The sequence below is a fragment of the Triticum dicoccoides genome, chromosome 4B (assembly GCF_002162155.2).
Source record: "Triticum dicoccoides isolate Atlit2015 ecotype Zavitan chromosome 4B, WEW_v2.0, whole genome shotgun sequence".
NCBI classification, from domain to species: domain Eukaryota; kingdom Viridiplantae; phylum Streptophyta; class Magnoliopsida; order Poales; family Poaceae; genus Triticum; species Triticum dicoccoides.
The window spans coordinates 443212418-443219285 of record NC_041387.1 but is presented as its reverse complement, the minus strand read 5'-3'; positions in this window follow the sequence as shown (position 1 = coordinate 443219285).

Below are 6868 nucleotides of genomic sequence, written 5' to 3'. Positions count from 1 at the left end.
CTAGATTGATAAATGAGCAGTGAACACATATCACAGGTATGTTGTATATTGTTATTTTTAGTCCTACGTTAGCTATAAACTATATTGTTGGGCATGATAACCCGTCTAGCAGTAAATCGCCAAGACGCAACTTATCTGTTGTATGCAGGAACAGATTCTTCAAAAAACAAAGTATCACGAGCAAACATAGCATTTTCATAGCATGGCGGATTAACAGTGTCATCCAATGTGCACGATGGCACATCAGATCCAAGAAGTTTTCAACTACCCTATTACATGGCATTTTTATGCCCAAAAGACCAAGGCTTGCAAAACGAAGAAGTTAAACTGACCACCGGTTTATGCATTAGCGGTGTGCTGGCTTGACGGTTGCGGATCATCTTGCACCGGTTCATCCTACTCCTCTCTATCCAGTGGCTGGGAGTCAGTGGTTAACCAATCAATCCCAGTTAAGGCTCTGAACACAGCTTCATCGCTTATAAGATTGGAGGGGTCAACTTCAGGGGCATAAGTATGCTTATGAATTAGTGGAATAAGAGTGGGAGTTTCGTAGCTCGGCGTATTGACCCTCTTGTTGTGGGCATCATAAATCGACTGATGAAGCGAAAGATCGGTCTCTTTAGTCAACTTACTAGCCAACGGGCACATCTCCCTCGTCAAAGCCCGAAGATCTTTATTATCAAATGCTGATCCGTCCTCCTTGATGCTGGGATAGCCATTCCCTATGTCAGCCGAATCAAGATCAGATATCCACGCCTTAGCACAGATCAGTGTGGTAAGAGCGCCGGCCCTGGCAGCTGATCGTTTTATCTCTTCAAGCCGGGCAAGCATCATCGATAACCTCTCTAAAGTATCCTTGATCAAAGTTGGGGCCGGTTTATTGTAAGAAGATGTACAGATAATTTGTTGTGCGCCGGTATATAGTTGCCCTATCAGTGTATAGGCAGCCTTCAACTTCTTCTGCATATCGGAGCCTAGATGCGTAACGCGAGATCCTGCATCATCACAGACATTGGTAAACCAGTGATTTATGGAATAATGAAATTTCGAAGGTTGTGAAGAAGTTACTTACCAAAGACAGCAGTAGTCATAGCATCTATTTGTTGTTTCAAGCTGGTTAACTCTTCCGCCACCGATTTAAGGGCCGCGTCAGCATCTTCAGCTTTCTTCAGCAAAGTTGTTTTTTCTGCATCCCAACCTAGATGCTCATTCTTGAAGTTTTCCTTCAGTTGTTCCATGGCTGCTAAAGTGCTAGTCAGCTCCTCTTTTGCCTTGGAAGTTTCTGCTTGCTGGGTCTTGATATTCTCCTCAAGGTCAGCGATTTGGGATTCTTTTTTGTCCAGCTTAGCCTACAAGAGGTATTTTATGAGTTGACAGAACAAATTTTAAGTCCCAAGCACATAACAAGTTATACACTTGGCACTTGGGGGCTAATGCCTATCGCTTCCTATCAACAATATGGCAAAGTCCCAAAGCTCAATACAAGTATTAATCTTGGCACTTGGGGGCTAGTGCCTATTTGCTCAAGTATAAAGTTGTGGATTTTTTCTTTGATGATAAACCGGTTTCCAAAGGTATTCAACAAAAAGCATGAGCCTTACAACATGAAGTCCCGGTTCATCTTGAAGAGATAAATCGGCCCTTGAGGGCTACACAGGTGAAATTGAATTATTATTCTATGAAGTCCCGGTTCATCTTGAAGAGATAAACCGGCCCTTGTGGGCTACACAGGCAAAGTTGAAGAATCATTATTTTATGAAGTCCCGGTTTGAATAGGTATTGCCAAACCGGCCCTTGGGGGCTACTAGAGTTGATATTATAAAACGATCAGAAGGAAGGAATACTTATGAAGAGTTCCACAAGATTTACCTCATATCGCTCCTTCATCATGTTCACTAAACTGGCTTCAGAGTCACGGTTTGTGTACAGACGGTTCAAAATCACAGAATGAATGTCTTGGGCACTAAGGTGAGCATAGCTGTCCAAATCTGCCTTCCACTTGCCTTTATCAATAGCCGCTTTTTCCTCTTTGGCGCTATGTTTGGACAAGGCTATGGGGTTGCCAGGGGTGGTGTAACCAATGCCAGTAACGACAACATCATCATCAGCACCTTTAGCCGGGCTTGGCAGATCATCAGTATGAGCCGATGGATCAACATCCATGTGCTCAGCTTCAGTTGCTTGATCCGGCAATGATGGGCCATCAGGAATATTGTCAACATCTGGGTCTCATGGTTCAGGAGTCTTTTCCGTTTCATCCCGAATGGGGTCTTCAGCCGGTTTGTTTACTTTGGCCTTCTTTCTGGCTCTGGCTTTGGCCCTGGAAAATAATAAGTATGCATCAGAACAGTGCAAGGATAAAAAATATAAAGGTTTGACGGGTTAGCAACATCTGCTAACCCAGGAACCGTTTTAAGGGTTGGAAGCTTCATCCCTGTTGATTCACCAGAAGATGAATGGGAGGTTCCCTGGTAATTCGAGTTAGACGGATTAAGAGGATATCAGAATTAACCCGCCCTGGGACAAGGTATATCAGAAGTACAAGAGACCTCTTGGCGGCGTTTACGAACCGGAGTGTTGGGTAAACCGGAGGAAGTAACCACTTGGCCACTATGCCGGGTGGTGCGGCGAGCTTCGTGCTGCTGTGTCTTCAAAAGAAAGTGCGGATCCGAATAAGCTAGAGGGTGTGAAAATCTTACTTTCCAAACTGCTTGATGGGTTTTTGGTGTTGGCACAGGATCTGAGTTGGAAGAAAGAGTAATTACCTCTACATCACCAGCACGGCTAGCCTCTGCATCATCCTAATAATGATCATTGTCAATGAGGTGTATGAAAAAAGAGCCAAGAGAATCAAGTTCTACCTCTGACTCTGGATCATCAAGGTCTTCATCATTGTTCAGGCGAGGGGATTCGGCAGTTTTCTTCTTTGCGGGTTTCTTTGTAACTTTGGTCTTAATGCGAGGCCTTTTCGCTGGTTTATTGTGCGGCTTCGCTGATTTATCCTAAGGCTTCCTCTTCCAGAACGGGTCATCACCCTGCAAAGATGGACAAAAAGTTGTAAAGAAATATTTAAGAGGGGTCGGATTAAGACAAGAATGATGCAATTCTTACAGCCCATGGTTTATTGGAAACATAGAAAGGGCTAAGCCCTGTCTTGCTGCACTCAGATACCGCTTCATCCAGCATCTTCTTGACAGATTCAGTAATCTCCTCGTCAGTTAGCTGAATATCAATGTGCCGCTAAGGGTCTTTAACATCCCCTGTGTACTCGCACATTAAACCGGGGCGACGGCTTAAGGGCAAGATGCTCCAAGAGATCCGATAACGGACAAAGTCAACACCAGTTAAACCATTTTCCATAAAGGCTCGAAGCTTTGACAGCTGTGGTGCATACTTATCTCGTTCCTTTGCAGTTAGTCATTGGGGAAACGGATGTGTGTTGGCAAGCCGGTGAGCACGATAACCCGGCAGAGTATTTTCGTCAGCTGGAGCTATGTTTTGACAATAAAACCAAGTCTGATTCTAGTCTTTGGGGTGGCTATGATGCTTGGCGTGAGGGAAGCTGACATCTTTCCTTTTCTGAATTGAGACTCTGCCAAGTTCAGTATTGGGCCCATCCGTAAATTCAGTACGATGGTTTAAGTAAAAGAAGTCTCTGAATAACTCAATAGTAGGTTCTTCTTGCAGATAAGCATTGCAAAACACTTGAAAATTGCAAATATTGGACACGGAGTTCGGTCCAATATATTGAGGGCGGATTTGGAAGCTAGCAAGCACGTCACGGAAGAATTTTGATCCGGGAGGGCTAAACCCTCGACCCAGATGATCAGTAAATACAATCACCTCTCCATCCTTGGGTTCAGGAGGATTTTCTGGACCGGGGACTCTCCAGTGGAGGGTTTCCTTACTCGCTAAAGCGCCGGTTGCAACACACCCATTCAGCTGCTCTTCCGTAACCCAGGAAGGAACCCAGTTGCAAGCATAAAATTGTTTGGCCATTTGTTAAGCAAGACCCGAAGGAGGGTTTGTGCCGGTTTAAGAAATCATGATCAAATTGTTGAAAGTAAAGAGCCAGGAAATATTCAAGCATGAAAGTGTTATAAACCGGAGATATACATTATCAGCTTGTAGAGATAAGCAGTTGGCGGTTTAAGAGGGGACTAATGGTACCTGGCGGGTTATGATTCAAAAGTTAAACCGCCCACACAGCTACCAATTTTCATATCTATGAGTGAAAAAATTGCTAAGTGTTGCAGAAACAGGTTTTACAGATTGATATCACCATTTTAGATCTACCGTGTGTTAGAAAATGAAAATATATTCAGACCTAAATATTGGGGCTTGAATAGTTAAGGTCCAGATGGGATCTTCTACCAAAAAAGAGAAGTTATGATGAGGAAAAATGGACTATGGCTATTGCCGCACAGGGAAAATATCAAGTTTCCATCAAATATTCATTTGACAGCGAAGAACAAGTGAAGAACAGCGACGAGTTTCCATGAATTCGTGTAAACTCTAATGAGATCTACAGAGGGTGAAGAGGAAGAGCTTACCAAGGCTATTTGATGGTGGAGGCGCGCGAGCAGAATCTGGATCAGTCAGGTTGATGCAGCGGCCGACGGTGAAGCAGAGGAGGAGCTTGACTGCGGCGGCTAGGCTCGAGCGCTAGGGCGTCGGAAGTTAGAAGACAAGACGAAGAGGCACGGGGGGGGGGGGGAGTGAAAGAGACCCCCGGCCCTATTTATAAGGCGAATGGATAAGTGGCAGGCGCGGGAATCGAGGAGTTCCAAATTGGATATGTGACAGGGCCGACGCCTTGATTCCCGGGAGTTCATTAAAAATGAGGATGCATATATATATTATTTTGGATTTGTATAAACTTAATGACAGGTGATGTCATGGCGGGTTATCACGATCTCAGAAGATGACATCATGGCGAGTTACAAGTTTTTGCAAAAGTAATAAAGAAGGGATTTTCTTAAGTGTTGAAGATTGACATGAACAAGTTCAAATCAACCTGGGCCTAATGTTGGGGATATAACTGGTGGGTATAAACCGCCCAGGAGGGGCCGGTTTATCCTCAGAGAGGTTACTAATATTGAAGCCCATGAAGTTATAGAAGACGACGACTTATGAAGGAAACTTAACAAGGAAGCCCAAAGCCCAAAGGCGGGTTAGGGCCCATAGACATAAACCGCCATGGGCGTGTAACTTGTAATGTAAGGTAGGAAAGAATAGATATCGAGCCGGACATGTTTATGAACCGGCCTTGGGATTCTGTAGACCGACGGGCGTCAACCTGTGTATATAAAGGGACGACCCAGTGGCGGTTTAGGGACAAGAAACAACAACTCAAGAGCCAGGTTACGCGTATTCGCTCCCTAGTTATCGAAACCATAGCAATTCCACCACAACTGGATCATAGTCTTTTACCTTCACCGCAAGGGGCCGAACTAGTATAAACTCCCCGTTTACTTTTTCCAATTTAACCCCTTTAAGCTAATCTTGTTGCGATGGCTCCACAACTAAGTCCTCACACTAGGACATCTGACGTGACAATTCCACGACATGAGTTGCGAATCTATTCCAAATTGTTTCAAATGAAGACCAAACTCGTAGCTCAAATATTCACCTCCACGATCAGATCGTACAAATTTTATTTTCTTGTTATGATGATTTTCCACTTCACTCTGAAATTCTTTGAACTTTTCAAATATTTCAGACTTAAGTTTCATTAAGTAGATATACCCATATCTGCTCAAATCATCTATGAAGGTCAGAAAATAACGATACCTGTCACGAGCCTCAACACTCATCGGATCGCATACATCGGTATGTATTATTTCCAATAAGTCAGTAGCTCGTTCCATTGTTCCGGAGAACGGAGTTTTAGTCATCTTGCCCATGAGGTATGGTTCACAAGCATCAACTGATTCATAATCAAGTGATTCCAAAAGCCCATCAGCATTGAGTTTCTTCACGCGCTTTACACCAATATGACCTAAATGGTAGTGCCACAAATAAGTTGCAGTATCATTTCTAACTTTGCATCTTTTGGCTTCAATATTATGAACATATGTATCACTACGATCGAGATTCAACAAAAATAGACCACTCATCAAGGGTGCATGACCATAAAGATATTACTCATATAAACAGAACAACCATTATTCTATGATTTAAATGAATAACCGTCTCGCATCAAAAAAGATCCAGATATAATGTTCATGCTCAACGCTGGCACCAGGTCTAAAACTAATCCCGAAGGTAGATGTAGAGGTAGCGTGCCAACGATGATTGTTGGGATGCATAGATGTTACATCATAATGAAGGAGTACATATAGATCATGGTGATGTTACATCATTATGATGTCATATCACTGTTGGGAAACATAGTAATTTCAAAAAAAATCCTGCGCACACGCAAGATCATAATGATGCATAGCAACGAGCGGGGAGAGTGAGTCCACGTACCCTCGTAGACCGAAATCGGAAGCATTAGCACAACGCGGTTGATGTAGTCGTACGTCTTCACGATTCGACCGATCCAAGTACCAAACGTATGGCACCTCCGAGTTCAGCACACGTTCAACTCGATGACGTCCCGCGAACTCCAATCCAGTAGAGCTTCACGGGATAGTTCCGTCAGCACAATGGCGTAATGATGGTGATGATGTTGCTACCGACGCAGGGCTTTGCCTAAGCACCGCTACAATATGACCGAGGTGGAATATGGTGGAGGGGGGCACCGCACACGGCTGGGAGAGATCAACAGATCAACTTGTGTGTCTATGGGGTGCCCCCTCCCCGTATATAAAGGAGGGGAGGAGGGGAGGGACTGGCCCTCTCTATGGCGCGCCCTGGGGAG